General features: G+C 46.0%; 1 protein-coding gene across 2 annotated transcripts in view; it reads right to left on the bottom strand.

Annotated features, from left to right (window-relative positions):
• Window positions 1-17,560, bottom strand: part of NIM1K (NIM1 serine/threonine protein kinase) — an 89,959-nt gene that overhangs the window by 31,777 nt on the left and 40,622 nt on the right. The window contains exon 1 of one of the 2 annotated variants that reach the window (XM_073584326.1): window positions 1,749-2,413. The exons of the other annotated variant lie outside the window; for it this stretch is intronic. The gene's annotated coding sequence lies outside the window, so the exon portion shown is untranslated. Of the gene's footprint in view, window positions 1-1,748; window positions 2,414-17,560 lie in introns of those variants that run through there. 2 annotated transcript variants of the gene reach the window in all.

The following is a 17,560-nucleotide window of genomic DNA, read 5'->3' as shown; positions in this document are numbered from 1 at the left end:
ATAAACCATACTATTTTCAGGAGAGCACCAGCATTTATACCACATAAAAAGTATGACATATTTATAGTCAGTGATTGTTCATCTTTAAGAATCGCAATGACATATTTTATTACATTAAGATAAACAGCACAGACGGAAAAAAGTGAGTGTGTGGTCCAAAAGGTCACATACCCGGCTTGACTTTCCATCCAAATTCAATGGATGGAACATCGACATCGTATTACAGTACTGGTATTGTATATGACATTTTTAGAAATTTCATCCATGTCCCACAGAGAAAATCTGCGGTGTATAATGAGCAGTAGGGCCAATTTAACACGTCCAATTTAGTCTGCAGATCTACTCCACAGTTTTCACCCTTTTGTGCAGATTTTGGTGCTGCAGATTTTCAGCGGTGACCCATGAGGACCTACGCTAACAAGATACCGAACAGTGAACAACCAGGGATCTGATAGTTCATCATTTCTACATTTAAGGCAGAGATTATTCCTATTTAATGAAGGATGTTAGAAGTCTTGTCAGACATTGAAAACATTCTTGATCTAGTCATGGATATTTTCAAAGTAAGAAACAGAAGTATGTTCACCTTTTTTCACCACCATGGATCCTGCACATGTTGGAAGTCTGTGCTGGCTACAGAAGTGATGTTTATTCTGTCTGAATGTCAAAAGGACCATAGAACTCTGTGATTGGCTGCAGCAGTCAGATAACTAGAAGAGAGAGTGTTTATAGAAAAGGTTGCGCGGCACTCCGAGTGAATGGGGTGCACGAATAGGATACCACTCCGAAATATTTAAAGAAGAATTCGGCATTCCCAAATATGTGATGCAAAAATCATAGATAAGGTTTTATTGAGTAGCTACTCCTTCCAGCACTTTTGTGCTATTCTCCCTAGCGCACCAGTACGCGACACCATTTTGTCTAACTTGTTCTTGCGGTCCACAAACACTGAACACAATAGTTCTGATGAAGGCCTAAGAATTGGCCGCAACGGCAACGTTTTTGTCTACAGTGGATAAATTGTCAATAAAACCTTATCTATGATTTTTGCATCACATATTTGGGAGTGCCGAATTTTTCTTTAAATATGATTGGATTATACATCACTCTTTACGTAATTGCGCTGCACACAACCTGATCAGGTGAGTGGCCAACCCTCCAACTCACCTCACCAGTTGACCACGGGGTTACTCGGAGAGCGCCTCTTGTTTTTAATCTCCCCAGAAGCGCTCTTCTAGTCACTTGACCGCTGCAGACAATTATAGGCTTTAGTGCCCCTGTTGACACCGGGACGGTACAGACATTGCTTCCAGAGCCGTCAAAGACATCTGGAGTGTCATTTGCTGGATCCTCGGGTGTGATGGAAGGAGAATATGCCTCTGTTTATTACTTGTAAAACATCTCTGCCCAAAAGAATTGCTTTCGACATCACACAGCCTCTTTAAGATAATTAAAGGGCGAACATACCAAATGTGCAATCTGTGCAACTACCCAAGGGGACAAGGGTATCTGTAAGAAAAATAACCAAGTTCCCCACTGTCTATTCGAAGGGCCTAGACTAATGGGTCCCATCGACGGCTCAAAAGATGATTGTGCATTGGCACTTTGAGGAATTTTCTGGAGAAATAAGGGGCCCATATACTGCTCTTGTAGGATCTCGGATTAATCAGATAGAATCGCCATGTCCTTACGCTCAGCTTTATATTTGGGGCGCTCGCTGTAGATTCTACGCTTTTGGGTGAACTTACCTTATGTGTGGTTGACCGTCAGCACATCGGATCTATGCTCCTGTCCCTCAGTGGATTTCGACTCTTATTCACCATGTGGCTAGGGCTTCTCCAGAATATTCTTCTCTCTGGGTCTTACTCTCTTTTTATACAGAACACCATAAGAAATCAGAGTTGCGCAGATAATCTGCTTCCTCCTGCCTGGAATACTAGGAGCGTTTTGATCTGCCTCTTGTACAAGATGTGAGCTTGGCTGTTTGTGCAGTTTCCTCCAATTTACATGTTCCCACTAAGACAGCCTGTCTGGCTCTGAATCTTCCTGTGCTGTTCCTGCCTGCTCCACACAATGCACCGCTGTGCTGGATAATTGACACTCTTCTCACAGAGCAGAATCTGTTTAGGAATAGCACATAATGACATTCTGGAGGGTCATACAAGAGTCAGGCAAGGACAAAGAGGTTTAATGGCGGAAAATATCACAAAACTTTCAAGCTGGTACAAAACATCTTTATATACCTACCGAGCAAACTGAGGCGTACTTCACGGCCAAATCTTACTCTCTGGCCTGAGTCATGAGGAACATTTTAACCCGACACCTGATAGCTGGATTTTTATCAAAGAAGGAAAGAACATGGCAGAATTTAGTAAGGGATCTGGTAGGAAGGACCCAACCAGGCTTGGACTGGCCCACAGGCAAACAGAAGAATCCTCCGGTGGGCCCCTTTGCAAGACTGAGCCACCACTTTCTTATATGAGCAGTACTTGGCACAATATACTTGAATCAGTATGTACAGTCAGAGGCGGCATCTTATTCATTTATCAAACTACTCAGTTCATTGTTATAGAAATTTGTGACAGAGGATAATGTCACATTTGTACAAAAGGGGGTCCTGGAGTTGGTTACTGGTGGGCCCTTTGCACCCCAGTCCAACACTTGAATCAACACCTATATAAAACACCTATATAAAAAGGGTTAAGTGAGCTAAGTAGGCAGAGGTGGGTTGCAATGTCCCCTTGGTCTCCCTTTCACTGCACTTTCAACAGTCTCCATATCTTGAAAAATACTGATGTGGAGCAGGGAGCCATTGGCTTTCTGCATCACCGAACGCTCTGCTATGCTTCAGGCCTGTGTCCCGTGAGGTGCCAGGAATATATTCTAATCTACATTGTGCCACCAACAAGAGCAGGCCATATGCCAAAAGAGGTCTGATGACTCAGCTGCTCAGGGGTTTAGTGAATATTCCTTTTTTGGGGGGAGGTGAGAGGGCACTTTAGCTGTCTTTGGGCATTAACAGGAGACTCTAAAGGTACTGTCACACTTAGCGATGCACCAGCGATCCCGACCAGCGATATGACGCGGTCAGGATCGCTGGTGCATCGCTAAGTGGTCGCTAGTGAGCTGCCACACAGGCAGATCTCACCAGCGACATAGCAGGGGTCGGGGGTCACTACTTACCTGTCAGACGAGGCGATCCTGACGTCCTCCTGCCCGCGTCCACGTGTCGCTCGTCGGCGCCACAGGAAGCCCAGCAGGAAGCTGATGACGAGAAATGGTCCAGGACGTTCTCGCGCCATCAGCGATAATCAGCGGGGGAGCCGGTCGGAGGTAAGTATCAGACATAGCGATATCGCTAGCAATATCGCTGCTACGTCACAAAAACCAGTGACGTTACAGCGATATTGCAAGCGATATTGCTTAGTGTGACAGGCCCTTAACTGCATGGAGCACTATAATTGTAAAGGGAACCTAAGGGGGCATTATTAATGTGTAGGGGACACAGAGTTGGGACTATTATTGTCAATCGGACACTAGAATCATAGAATCATAGAATGGTAGCGTTAGAAGAGACCTCCTGGACCGTCTGGTCCAACCCCCTGCTTAAAGCAGGATTCACTAAATCATCCCAGACAGATGTCTCTCCAGCCTCTGTTTGAAGGCTTCTATTGAAGGAGAACTCACCACCTCTCGTGGCAGCCTGTTCCACTCATTGATCACCCTAACTGACAAAAAGTTTTTTCTAATATCTAATCTGTGTCTCCTCCCATTCAGTTTCATCCCATTGCTTCTAGTCTTTCCTTGTGCAAATGAGAATAAAGCTGATCCTTCTACAATGTGACAGTCCTTCAGATACTTGAAGACAGCTATTAAGTCTTCTCTAAACCTTCTCTTTTGCAAGCTAAACATTCACAAATTCTGTAACCATTCCTCATAGGACATGGTTTGCAGAGTGGTCACCATTCTGGTCGCTCTTCTCTGAAATTGCTCCAGTTTGATGCCTTTTTTAAAATGTGGTGCCCATTGGGCCGTATTACTCTGTGGAGGCACTATTATTGTTTTAGGGGCACTGATACTGTGTGAGGACACAAAGGGGGGGCACTAATATTATTTGGAACACTATTAACATTTGGGGCACTATCTAGTTAACACTTAGGGGAAATCATAGATACAAAGTAATGATGAAGCAGCAGGATGGGTTGGTAGAATCGATATCTACCAATATGGTGGTGTTCTTGTAAGGAGATGGCCCGTCCCCCTCCTTCTGCTATGTGACTCTCCTGCGCACTTCCTGTGTACCCATGATACATGTGAGGGGCTGGGTCAGCAGCAGAGAGAGGAAGCTGCTGTTTCCCTCCAGTTCTGCCCAGAGTGTCAACCAGGGCAGATGTGGACAACAAGAGGGGCACTGCCAGACTCTCGGTTGGGAGAGATCTGCTGCCCCGGACCAAGAGCCTTTACGGACTAAAGAATTGCAACACAGGCCCTCAGGACTTTGAAGGGGCTTTCACTGAAGGGGTCTCAGGTGCCCAGATTCCAGTGAGCGGTTTACTGTGAACTTTGGCTGCTGCGGTCATTGTGGGTGCGACTGCAGCGAACGTCAGGGAAAGAGCAGGAAAGCCAGTGTTGTATTTGTCTTTCATGTCCATTCTTCAACTCCGTTCAATTAAAAGTTACTGTTCTCTCTTGGAATACAGCTGCATTCCTGGACTCTTAATTGCCCGGACTGCTGCGACCAGGAGAAAGAGAAGGTAACTCTGGGGAAAAGACTGAATCCATCCCAGATTGCTTGTATAAGGGGCCGGGGTGTCTACAGACTGTGTTTAGTGGGTGAGCTCGGTCCGGACTACCACCCCGGTGCCCCTTGTATTACACTCGTATAGTACTATTTATGCAGTAACCAACAGTTTGTCGGTATTATTTAGTCATGATGTAGTGATAATGTGCTGTCCTGGTGTGGAGGTGTTAAAATTTACATACTGGAATGTTGACAAACACATTAAATCACAATCTGCTTGGAATTTGGCTAAAGTGGGGTGAAGACTATAAGAGATCCCCTCGCCGATTTTAAACCCTTTGAGAAGGCAATCGTGGGGTGATGGAGAAGGCAGTGACGGGGATGATGGGGAGAAGGCAATGATGTGGAGAAGGCAATGATGGGGTGATTGAGAAGGCAATGATGGGGGTGATGGGGAGAAGGCAATAATGGGGGTGATGGAGAAGGCAATAATGGGGGTGATGGAGAAGGTAATGATGGGGGTGATGGGGAGAAAGTAATGATGGGGATGGTGGAATGGGCAAGGATGGGAATGTGGGGGAGGATGAAATGATGGAGGTGATGGAAAGGGCATTGATGGGGTGGGGGAGAAGGCAATGATGGAGATGGGGCAGAAGGGAATGATGGTGGTAGTGGAAAAGACAATGATGGGAGTGGTGGGGAAGGAGGTAATGATGGAGGTGGTGGAAAGGGCAATGATGGGGTGGTGGGGGAAAAAGCAATGATGATGGGGGTGGTGGGGGAGAATGCAATGATGGTGGTGATGGAAAGGACAATAATGGGGGTGGTGGGGGAGGAGGAAATGATGGAGGTGGTGGAATGGGCAATGATCGGAGTGGTGGGGGAAGAGACAATGATGGGGTGGTGGGGGAGGAGGAAATGATGGAGGTGGTGGAATGGGCAATGATGGGGTGGGGGAGAGGACAATAATGGGATGCGGGGGGAGGAAGACAATGAGGGGTGTGGGGAATCGGGATGGGAGGAAGGAGGACGTATAATGGATTTAGGAACAGGTAGAAGTGGAGGAAGACATTATTATCACTTATTATATCTAACACAGGCCCTTATTATATAGTGTACGTACTTATTAAGTATAACACAGTCCCTTAGTATATAGTGTACTCACTTATTAAGTCTAATACAGTCCCTTAGTATATAGTGTACATACTTATTATGTATAACACAGTCCCTTAGTATATCATGTACGCACTAATTCTGTATAACACCATCCTTAGTTACATAGTTTCCTCTTTTATCATAATAGTGTCCCTTATTACATACCATCCTCTCTAGTTATATATGGTGCCATCCATTATTATATAGCTTCCTCTGCTGTTATGTACAATGCTTTCTCTTACATAGTGTATTCTTGTTAATTTTGTTATTCACAGCGCCCTCTTTTATTACATAGATCTGTCTCTTTTTAGATATAAAATGACTGCTGATGGAGGAGCCGGTGACCAGACTACCAGTCCATCATCTCCTCCATTAGAAAGGAAGCTTTCCCACGCTCCATCAGCCATCACTGCATTATACAGCCAACAAGACAGGATGGTATGCAATAAAAAACAGGGCTCTATACAATCCAATATGTAAGGGACTGTGCTGTACATAACAAGAGAGGGCACTGTATAAAGGACAGCAATGTACATAATAAAGGAGACTATGTAACATGTATGTGTGTGTGGCTATATATATATATATATATGTATATATATATATAGCTTTGTCGCCATAACAGGAAGGGGGCCCAGACACATTTCTTGCACAGGAGACCCAAGCTGTCAGTGTCTGCCCCTGACTAACACATTTTTTTCATTAAAAATGGCGGTCTAATCATGTGCAAAAAGCACTTTATATAGTTATATCATGCCTGCTCATTTAGTCATAGGGTGTGCTTCATTTCATTCAGTCACGGTTGTCACAATTTTAATGATGTTCCCGGTGTTGTGCTGACGTCACTCAAATACACCTTGAAAAATCCTGCGCTTGTGCAGTGTACCGTGAAGCCGCACTTCTGCAGTGTCAATCGGAGAGCCGTGCATGTGCTGAGACAAGCGGTTCCGGACACACAGTCAGTGAAGCTGGGTACTACGCACAGCTTCAGTAGGCATGCATGGGAAGTCGCTTGTCACGGCGCAGGCGTAGCTCCCCGATCGACAATGCGCAAGCGCAGGATTTTTCAAAGCGGATTTGTGTGATGTCAGCACAACCCCGGGAACATCATTCAAATTGCAATAACTGTGACTGAATGACATGAAGCACCCCCTATGACTAAATGGGCAGGTACTATATAACTACAGTATATAACGTGCTTTTTGCACATGATTAGACTGCTGCTTTTAAATTAAAAAATGTCTTAGTGATGCACAGTGCACATCAGTAACAACGCACTCTGGACAGTTAACATGCTAAAAAGGATATGACAGGATCCCTTTAACCCCTTAAACCCCCAAGGGTGGTTTGCACGTTCATGACCGGGCTAATTTTTACAATTCTGACGACTGTCCCTTTATGAGGTAATAACTCTGAAACGCTTCCATGGATCCTGGTGATTCTGACATTGTTTTCTCGTGACATATTGTACTTCATGTCAGTGGTAAAATCTCATTCAAATAACTTGCGTTTATTTGTGAAAAAAACAGAAATTTGGCGAAAATTTTGAACATTTCGCAATTTTCCAACTTTGGATTTTTATGCTCTTAAATCACAGAGATATGGCACACAAAAAACTTAATAAGTAACATTTCACATATGTTTACTTTACATCAGCACAATTTTGGAACCAAAATTCTTTTTTGTTAGGAAGTTATAAGGGTTAAAAGTTGACAAGCGATTTCTCATTTTTACAACATCATTTTGTTTTTACGGACCACATCACATTTGAAACAGGAAAGATGTATATCTTTGTACCGTGTTAGCCAGTAGATAGAAAAATATTCAGGATTGAGAGTCCTCAGTAGTTGATACCTTTTAATGGCTAACTGAAAAGATGGTAATACATTGCAAGCTTTCGAGACTACTCAGGTCTCTTCATCAGGCTAGACTAATACAAAATCTGAAGTCACATATTTATGCACAATACAGCCTAGAAAAAATGCAATAGATAAGACAAGTGACGTGAAGCAGAACTATCAATGTGGGAGAGGGAGAAACATAAATATAAACATTGGACCAGTTCATAGATAAGGAGTCTGGATGTTTTATGGTCCTCTGATTGGGGTCTAGTTCTGTGTTGTGATGCCCCGCAAGGTTTTAAAAGGGAATTCCTTAATTGGTGTAAAAAGACATAAATCCATGCGACACATTCATTCCAGCACTGAGAGTGTCAAAGTTCGTCATAAATTTGTACTCACATAAATTTGCAATCACATTTGAAGTCACTTTGAGGGTCTATATGATAGAAAATACGCAAAAGTGACATCATTCTTAAAACTGCACCCCTCAAGGTGCTGAAAACCACATTCAAGAAGTTTATTAACCCTTCAGGTACTTCACAGGAATTTTTTGAATGTTTAAAAAAATGAACATTTAACTTTTTTCACAAAAAAAATTACTTCAGGTCCAATTTTTTTTATTTTACCAAGGGTAACAGGAGAAATTGGACTGCAAAAGTTATTGTGCAATTTGTCCTGAGTATGCTGATACCTGATATGTTGGGGGGAACCACTGTTTCGGCGCATGGCAGAGCCCGGAAGGGAAGGAGCGCCATTTGACTTTTTCAATGCAAAAGTGGCTGGAATTCAGATCGGACTCCATGTCACGTTTGGAGAGCTCCTGATGTGCCTAAACAGTGGAAACCCCCCACAAGTGACCCCATTTTGGAAACTAGACCCCCCAAGGAACTTATCTAGATATGTGGTGAGAACTTTGAACCCACAAGGGCTTCACAGAAGTTTATAACGTACAGCGGTACAATTAAAAAATCATATTTTTTCCACAAAAATGATCTTTTCACCTCCAATTATTATTTTCCCAAGGGTAACAGGACCCTAAAAGTTATTGTGCAATTTGTCCTGAGTACGCTAATACCCCATATGTGGGTGTAAACGACTATTTGGGCACATGGCAGAGCTCGGAAGGGAAGCAGCGCCATTTGACTTTTTTTGGCTGGAATTGAGATCGGACACCATGTTGCGTTTGGAAAGCCCCTGATGTGCCAAAACAGTAGAAACCCCCCACAAATAACACCATTTTGGAAACTAGACCCTCCAATGAACTTATCTAGATGTGTGGTGAGAAATTTGAACCTCCAGGGCTTCACAGAAGTTTATAATGTACAGTTATAAATAGAGATGAGCGACTTTGCCTTTTTTCGGGTCGAGTCGGGTTTCACGAAACCCGACTTTCGCAGAAGTCGGGTTGAACGAAATCGGCCGATTATCGTGAAAAGTTGAAGGCCGACTGAAACACGAAACCCAATGTAAGTCAATGGGGAAGAAAAGTAGGCAGTGAGTGGAGGACAGGAAACACACCTAGAGTGCCCATTTTAATGCCAAAAACATCAATTCTTATTCCTTAAGCTTGTCAACCTTAATTTACTTTATAATAATAGTTAGGCATTGAATATTGGGGGTTATTTGGCTAAAGTTGTGGGAGGGGGGGTCGTGGGCCCAGGGCAAAAGAGTGTCACTGGGCTCCTTTAACACATGACACAATTGAGAAAACTGGGTCTCCCTCAGAGGTCATGGGTCTTCCAGCAGGTCAATGACCCAAAACACACTTCAAAAAGCACTAGAAAATGGTTTGAGAGAAAGCACTGGAGACTTCTAAGGTGGCCAGCAATGAGTCCAGACCTGAATCCCATAGAACACCTGTGGAGAGATCTAAAAATGGCAGTTTGGAGAAGGCACCCTTCAAATATCAGGGACCTGGAGCAGTTTGCCAAAGAAGAATGGTCTAAAATTCCAGCAGAGCATTGTAAGAAACTCATTGATGGTTACCGGAAGCGGTTGGTCGCAGTTATTTTGGCTAAAGGTTGTGCAACCAAGTGTTAGGCTAAGGGTGCCAATACTTTTGTCTGGCCCATTTTTGGAGTTTTGTGTGAAATGATCAATGTTTTGCTTTTTGCTTCATTCTCTTTTGTGTTTTTTTCATTTAAGACAAAATAAATGAAGATAATAATACCAAAGAATTTGTGTTTGCAAGCATTTTCAGGAAGAAACTGAGTATTATCTGACAGAATTGCAGGGGTGTCAATACTTTTGGCCACAACTGTAGCATAGTTTAAACATTTAAAATCTCCATGTTTATTTAAGGAGTCCGACAAAGACACTCACAGCCTCAGTATGGATTAGACAACAATCTAAAAAGTAGAAAAAAGGAAATGTTTTTGAAGCGTACACCAGTATACACTCTTGGGGTATTTTTAAATCTTCATATATATTTCTGTCTCAGTAAGACAGTTCAGACTCTCCGCAAGAGGAAACGAGATGGATAAAAGTACAGACATAAAGTCGAGTGATTGCAGAAATTTAGGAATTACTAATCAGGGGAAAAACTCCCGGGAGAATTCTCAGAGGCGATGCTGACCCACAATTACTTTGTGTGTGGAGACAGCGAAAACAATTCTTTGTGAAGAAAGGGTTGCTGTATTGCAGTACCGTTGATCCCATCACCGTTACTCATTTCCATCAAATTTTGATCACAGGGAGAGATGTAGACATGGTTCTCACTGCCTATCATGATCTGTCAGGTAACTTTGGAGTGCAAAAGACAGAAGCCACAGGCTGTAGGCGATCCTATTGGATTGGCATGAGAGGGCACATTTAAAAATGTGGGCAGGAATGTCACACGTCTGTGAGTAGGAAAACTGAAAGCTGATGATAAACCATCACTGCATCTCATTGTGAGTCGACCTCCATAAGAAATGGAAGCCATTGATCATCTGAAGCCAGAGCCCGGCCAGCAGGACAGGGCATAGCTACATCTTAACCATCATCTATCAGTTCACCAAATTTGTAGTGGCAGTCCCAGGGAAGGATTTGACAGCCCAGACTACACAGCAGAGGAGCAGGGAGAGGTAAATATTGCAAATGCTGGGGCCCTGCCCAAGCAAGGCGGCCCACTTGTGGGCGTCGTTACTGGTACTGGGCCCCTCATAGTATGCCGGTGTGTCTCACAGCGGGTCTGCACCCCCACCGTCAGAGACACTTGATTGCACTATGAGGGACCCTGTGCCAGTGCCAGTGCTGGCGCCCAAGAGTCAGCCCACCCATCTGTCCAGGGCAATGGCACTTGCACGGTTGCGTGCACTAGGTGGTGACCCCGGCCATGGGAGGGGAGGCAGCCCAGTTAGGGAGGTTTAAAAAATGGCATATGTTGATGTTGGAGAAGTCCGAGGAAGAGGAGGACAAAATCGAGCCATTTTTCTGGCAACCTATGTGTCATCAGGGGAAGGTGGGACAAAATCCTTTGAAACCCATGCATGGTTCATTTTAATGAAGGTTAGATCATCAACATTTTGGGTCGACAGACGGGTCCTTTTTTCTGTCAGGATTGAGCCAGCAGCACTGAAGACTCTTTCCGATAGCACACTAGCAGCAGGGCAAGCGAGCTCCTGTAAGGCATATTGTGCCAATTCAGGCCAGGCGTCCAGTTTAGAGGTGGATCGCCCTCCCAGGGCTGTGGGGTACTTGGTACCGGGCCCGATGAGCTTCAATAGGAGATGTCACGGCAGCTGTGGCCCTGGGCGCCCATTGGAAAAAGGGGTTGTTTCAGTGTGCTTGTGGTGATGAAAGTTTATAAGTGATTCGTGACGCCACCTGTGGTGTTCGGCAAAGAAAATATAAGCCGACGCTGCAAACAGATCCTCTGGGACAGATGGTGTGGTGCAGCATTGATGGTATAGCCCTCCACAGGCAGGGCTGTAGTCCCAGGGCAGAGTAAATGGAGTGACACGTAGATGGTGCAGTGTCAGGTGCAAGAGATGTAGCAGTGCTGGGCAGGTTGGAGCAGGAATAAGTGGAGGACACCAGGGCATGTAGTTCCAAAGCTTTATTCACAGTCTGTTGTACAAACAGGTGCCTGCCTCTGTCCCGTGTCCTCCGGGTCAGGGACTCAGTCAACCTCCAGGCCCGATGGAATACTCCTTTCCAACACTCCGCCAACATGTACCTTTCTGAACGTCTCCTCTTATAGCGCCTTTAGGTGAAGTACTCCTAGTACTGAGTTACACTGGAGTTCCTCCTGTCCGATGTTCTTATGAACTCTACTTGTACGGCAGACAGCTGTAGCCTGCTTCGGGGACTCCTTGCTACTAAGTCCCGGCTCACTATTATGTTGCTGTTGTGCCCGCAAGTCTTGTGTGGGAATAAAGTGGTCACTACTTCTATTCCTCCGGAGTCTGCTGCAGGACCATTAGTATCCGTACAACCTCGGGGACCGGGCCCCGGCCTTGCGCTTAGAACTTCAAGGAAGGGTTCTCTTCTAACCCAAGTCCTCTGTTCTCTTTTACTCCTCACGTTCCGTACTGATCTTCCTCTCTATGGAGAGTCAGGCTTCCAGTCTACGTTGCTCTCTCTCTCTTCCTTTCCCGTGCCAGCAGACCCAGGTCACTGGGATCTGCTGCAGCACTTCCATTCATCTATCCCTCTCTCCGGGGATCTTCTTCTCTCCAACTCTCTAACCAACTGACTGACTGACTAATCCTAAACTCTTCCCGCTCTTTGTAATGTCATCTAACTCCACCCAGCATGTTTCATGTTCCAAGCAGGGAGCCACCAAAGGGTGCTTTGCTATACTCCAAGCAGGGAGCCGCCGAAGGTGCTTTGCTACACTACTTTGTGGTGTGGGGTGCAGGTGTTGGAGTGTGGTCAGGAGTCTCCACCTTACCTGGATGGTAGGATACCACACCTCAGGAGGAGGTGCAGTACCTCTGTAGCGACTGAGCCTCAGGGGCGCCACAGAGGCCAATAGTCAAAGGGGAATGACCTGTGAGGGAGAACATTGATATGGGACGAGAAGTAGTTTGTAACCATAGTTGACAACTGCTGTCTCCTGTCACTTTCAATCGATGCAGTATTAAAAGTCGTGTAAGCGGGACTTGAAAAATCAGTCCACAACATGGTCATGAAACCCCTGTCTCCAATGCCACTTCTGATGTGTGCACCACAAACACCTCTTCCATGTTGCCCCCTACGGCTCGTTGGAGAACTATCACCGCTGCTGTGTGCTGGGAATGCCTCAAACAAATGGTTTACCTGAGTTGCTTATTTGTTAGCCAATATTAGGTCAAGGTTCTCCTGTGGCATGATGTTTTGGAATTTGCCTTTATAGCGTGGATCCAGGATGCTGGCCAACCAGTAGTCGTCATCGTTCATCATTTTGCGGGGGTCCCTTTTAGGATCTGCAAGGCATAATCTGACGTGTGGGCCAATGTTCCAGGTGTCAAAGATGCACTGCGAGTGCTGGGTGGAGGAGCACTTTCTGGCAAATCCACATCCCTCCAGTCATGCACAAACCCTGTACCAGACCTTGCCACGCCAACATTTTTTCTTGCCCCATGAGAAGCATCCTCCTCCCCTAAATAATCATCTCCATCATCATCCTCCTCCTCCTCTTCCTCCACCTCGTCCAGGAGAGGTCCCGGAGCAGACAATGGCTGACTGTCATCAAGGCTTCCCTCCTCCTCTTCCTCATCCTCCTCGGCTGCAGACGCCTGCTCCTTAATGTGCGTCAAAGTTTGCATGAGCAGATGCATAAGTGGGATGCTCATGCTTATGATGGCGTCGTCTGCACTTACCAGCCGTGTGTATTCCTCAAAACACTGAAGGAATTTACAGGGGTCTTTCAGCTTCGACCACTGCACACCCGACAACTCCATGTCTGCCCTCAAAGTGCCTGGCCGTGTATCCTCCCACAAATGCATTACAGCCTGCCTCTGTTCGCACAGCCTCTCAACCATGTGCAGGGTGGAGTTCCACCTTGTTGCAACATCCATAATTAGGCGGTGCTTGGGAAGTTGGAGCAATCGCTGCAGCTTCTGCATGCGACTGGAGTGTACGGGCGACCGGCGGATGTGCGAGCACAGTCTTCGGACCTTCTCGAGCAGGCCTGTTAACTCCGGATAATTATTGAGGAAGCACTACACCACCAGGTTCAAGGTGTGAGCCAGGCAAGGTATGTGTCCGAGTTTTGAAAGGGCTATGGCTGCCACAAAATTCCGGCCGTTATCACTAACTACCTTGCCTGCCTCAAGATGTACACTGCCCAGCCATGACTCAGTTTGTCGCTGCAAGTAGTCGGCCAGTACCTCCGCGGTGTGTCTGTCGCCCAAACACATCATCTTCAACACAGCCTGCTGACACTTACCACTAGCTGTTAGATAGTGGGACACCGAGTGTGCAACACTGGCAGCTGCAGATGGAGTGCTCATGCGACTGCGCTCTGTGGACGAGCTTTTGCTTCTGGAGGAGGAGGAGGGTCGAACGCCTACAGCCAACTGTTTCCTATACCGTGGGCTAGGCAGCACTGTCCCACCGCCGCTGTCCCCTGTGGACCCTACATCCACCACATTAACTCAGTGCGCAGTGATGGACACGTAACGGCCCTGGCCATGCCTACTGGACCATGCATCTGTTGTGAGGTGCACCTTTCCACTCACTGATTGCTTGAGTGCATGGACTATGTGGTCTTTCACATGAAGGTGGAGGGCTGGGATGGCTTTGCGAGAAAAGAAGTGCCGACCGGGTAGGTCATAGCGTGGTACTGCGTAGGCCATGAGTTCGCGGAAAGCTTCGCTTTCAACCAACCGGTAGGGCATCATCTCTAACGAGATTAGTTTGGCAATGTGGGCGTTCAAACCCAGTGTACACGGATGAGAGGATGAGTACTTTCTTGTCCTACTCATAGTCTCTGGTAGGGTGAGCTGGACTTGAGAGCTGTATATGGTGGAATTAGCGGTGGACATGGCGGACTGAGAGAGGGTTGATGATGGTGATGGATTTTGTGTTCTTTCTGATGGCCTAGATTCAGTCTTTCGTAGCAATAACATTGTGATTCCCTGACTGCTTTGGCCATGCGACGACACCTCAACATTTGCTGCTGGTGGTGTGCTAACCGGTGGGCTTACAATGGGGGAAACGATGTAGCGTTGCTCACTACCTTCATTGGGAGCAGTTGCACATGTGGTACGTGAGGTTTGGTAGACCATCCACACTTGCAAGTGCATGGTGGTTAAATGTCTAAGCATGCAACTGCCATTCAAATTTCTCAGATTTTTCCCTCGGCTAAAGGTCTTTGCACACTTCTTACAGATAACCTTTGCCTGATCATTAGGATTTTGTTCAAAAAAATGCCACACTGCACTCTTCCTACTATGGAAGACATTTTGAGGCCTTGCAAGCTGAGCTAATTTGACTGTCTGGCCTAGCTGTCCTGCAACTCTTTTGGTTTTTGTAACCCGTTTTTGGACTGCTCCGGGCCTGCCAGATAACAGCTGTTGCGATGTCGATGCCTGCAGCGGATGTTCCTCCTCCTCTTCTGAGCTATTGGCAGCGGCACCCTCTTCCCCCAATGGATGCCAATCTGGGTCAACAACTGGGTCATCCATCACCTCCTCTTCAATGTCATGTGCACCTTCCTCTGTGTCACCATGTAAGGTGGTATAGTATGCGGGAAGGGGCACCTGAGTTTCATCAGGGTCAGATTCTGGCTCAGTACACTGCGAGGACAATGTAGTGCTCTGAGTGAATGTACCAGCAGATAAATCTGGCAGTGGCTGTGCATCAGTGCACTCCATGTCAGATTCTTCTTTGACTGGGTAATTCACGATTTGACTTGATAACCCAGGCATGGTATGTGAAAAGAGCTCCATGGAGTAATCTGTAGTGTGGCCTGCCGCATCCTTTACTTTTGGTAGGGGTGAAGGACACAAGGAAAGGTGTGGTTCCTGACCATGAGCCTCCAATGATGACTCAGTGCTTTTACTTTTTGAAAGTTCAGAAGAAGAGGCGATAGAGCTGGAGGCTGTGTCAGCAATGTAAGCCAAAACTTGTTCCTGAAGCTCTGGCTTTAAAAGCGGTTTACCTACTCCCAGAAAAGGGAGCCTTCAAAGTCTTGTGGAGCCAGATGATGACGCAGGCTCAACACCTCCTGCATTAGGTGCTATTGTGCTTTTGCCACTACCAGCAGATCCACCACCACCACCAACACCATCATTACCAGCTGGCAACCCCCGCCCACTTCCACTGCCTCTTCCAACACACTTCCTCATTTTTGGGAAAATGTACCAAAATACCACCAGCAATATGGTACTGTAAAACAAGGTACAAGGTGTATATAGTATTGGGGAGAATTTGAATCTCCCTACAGACTTGAGGACACTGAACTATTATCTCAGGCCCAGTGTAGATTACACCTCAATATAACAGGCTGAAATTGGATGGTGTATAAAATGTCTATATAGGACTGGGGAGAATTTGACTCTCCCTAGAGATTTTAGCAAACTGACAATGATGCTCTCAGTCCCAAGTATGGCAGCAGGCAGCCTAATAAGCAGGACTGCTGCACACAAAAGTGTGGAAAAATGAATGCAGGGCAAAAAAGAGGATGAAAAGCATTTTTGCTTTTAAAAAAGCAGTTTGCACAGCAGTGTGAAAACAGCAATGCAGCTATCAGGGAGCCTAATAAGGCAGCCTAATAACCAACAGAGCTGATGCACCAAAATATAGCCTCCCCTTGCACTGCACACTAACTGGTGTGTTGTACAGGCAAAATCGCTAGCAGCAGAAGCAGTGTTTTGTATCTTCTTCCCTGCCTAACGCTCTCCCTACAGAATCAGCTCTCCCTATTCTGAGATCAGCACAAGTAAGATGGTGGTCTGTGTGCACGCCCTTTTATAGCCCCTGTGATGTCACACAAAGCAAGCCAATCACTTGCATGCCCTTCTCAAAGATGGTGGTGACCGCTGCCTATGTCATCGCGTTGCCCACAGTGTGCGTCCTCCATCATTGGCTGAAAAAGGGCGCTGGAAGCATCTTTTGAAACGCGACTTTGGCGCTCTGGTCGCCGACCTCGTGGCCGACCTCACGCTATGGTCGGGTTTCATTTCATGAAACCCGACTTTTGCGAAAGTCGGCGACTTTTGAAATTGACCGACCGGTTTCGCTCAAGTCGTCATAAAATTAAAAAATCAAATTTTTTCCACAAAAATGATCTTTTCACCCCCAATTTTTATTTTCCCAAGGGTAACAGGACACTTAAAGTTATTGTGCAAATTGTCCTGAGTATGCTGATACTCCACATGTGGGGGTAAACCACTATTTGGGCGCATGGCAGAACTCGGAAGGGAAGCAGCGCCATTTGACTTTTTTGGCTGGAATTGGGATTGGACGCCATGCCACATTTGGAAAGCAAAGCCCCTGATGTGCCTAAACAGTGGGAACCCACCACTATGGAACATATCTAGATGTGTGGTGAGCATTTTGAACCCCCAAGGGCTTCACAGAAGTTTATAATGCCCGGGCGTGAAAATAAAAAAAATCATATTTTTTCCACAAACATGATCTTTTAGTCCCCAATATTTTTATTTTCCCAAGGGTAACAGGAGAAATTGGACCCCAAAAGTTGTTGTCCAATTTGTCCTGAGTACGCTGATACCCCATATGTGGGAGAAAACTACTGTTCGGGCACACGTCGGGCCTAGGAAGGGAAGTAGTGACGTTTTGGAATGCAGACTTTGATGGAATGGTCTGTGTGTGTCATGTCACGTTTGGAGAACCTCTGATGTGCCTAAACTGTTGAAACTCCCCACAAGTGACCCCATTTTGGAAACTAGGC

This window comes from Dendrobates tinctorius, unplaced genomic scaffold, assembly GCF_039654945.1.
Source record: "Dendrobates tinctorius isolate UK_male_01 unplaced genomic scaffold, ASM3965494v1 ptg000083l, whole genome shotgun sequence".
Taxonomy (NCBI): Eukaryota; Metazoa; Chordata; class Amphibia; order Anura; family Dendrobatidae; genus Dendrobates; species Dendrobates tinctorius.
This window is presented reverse-complemented; position numbering and strand designations above follow the sequence as displayed.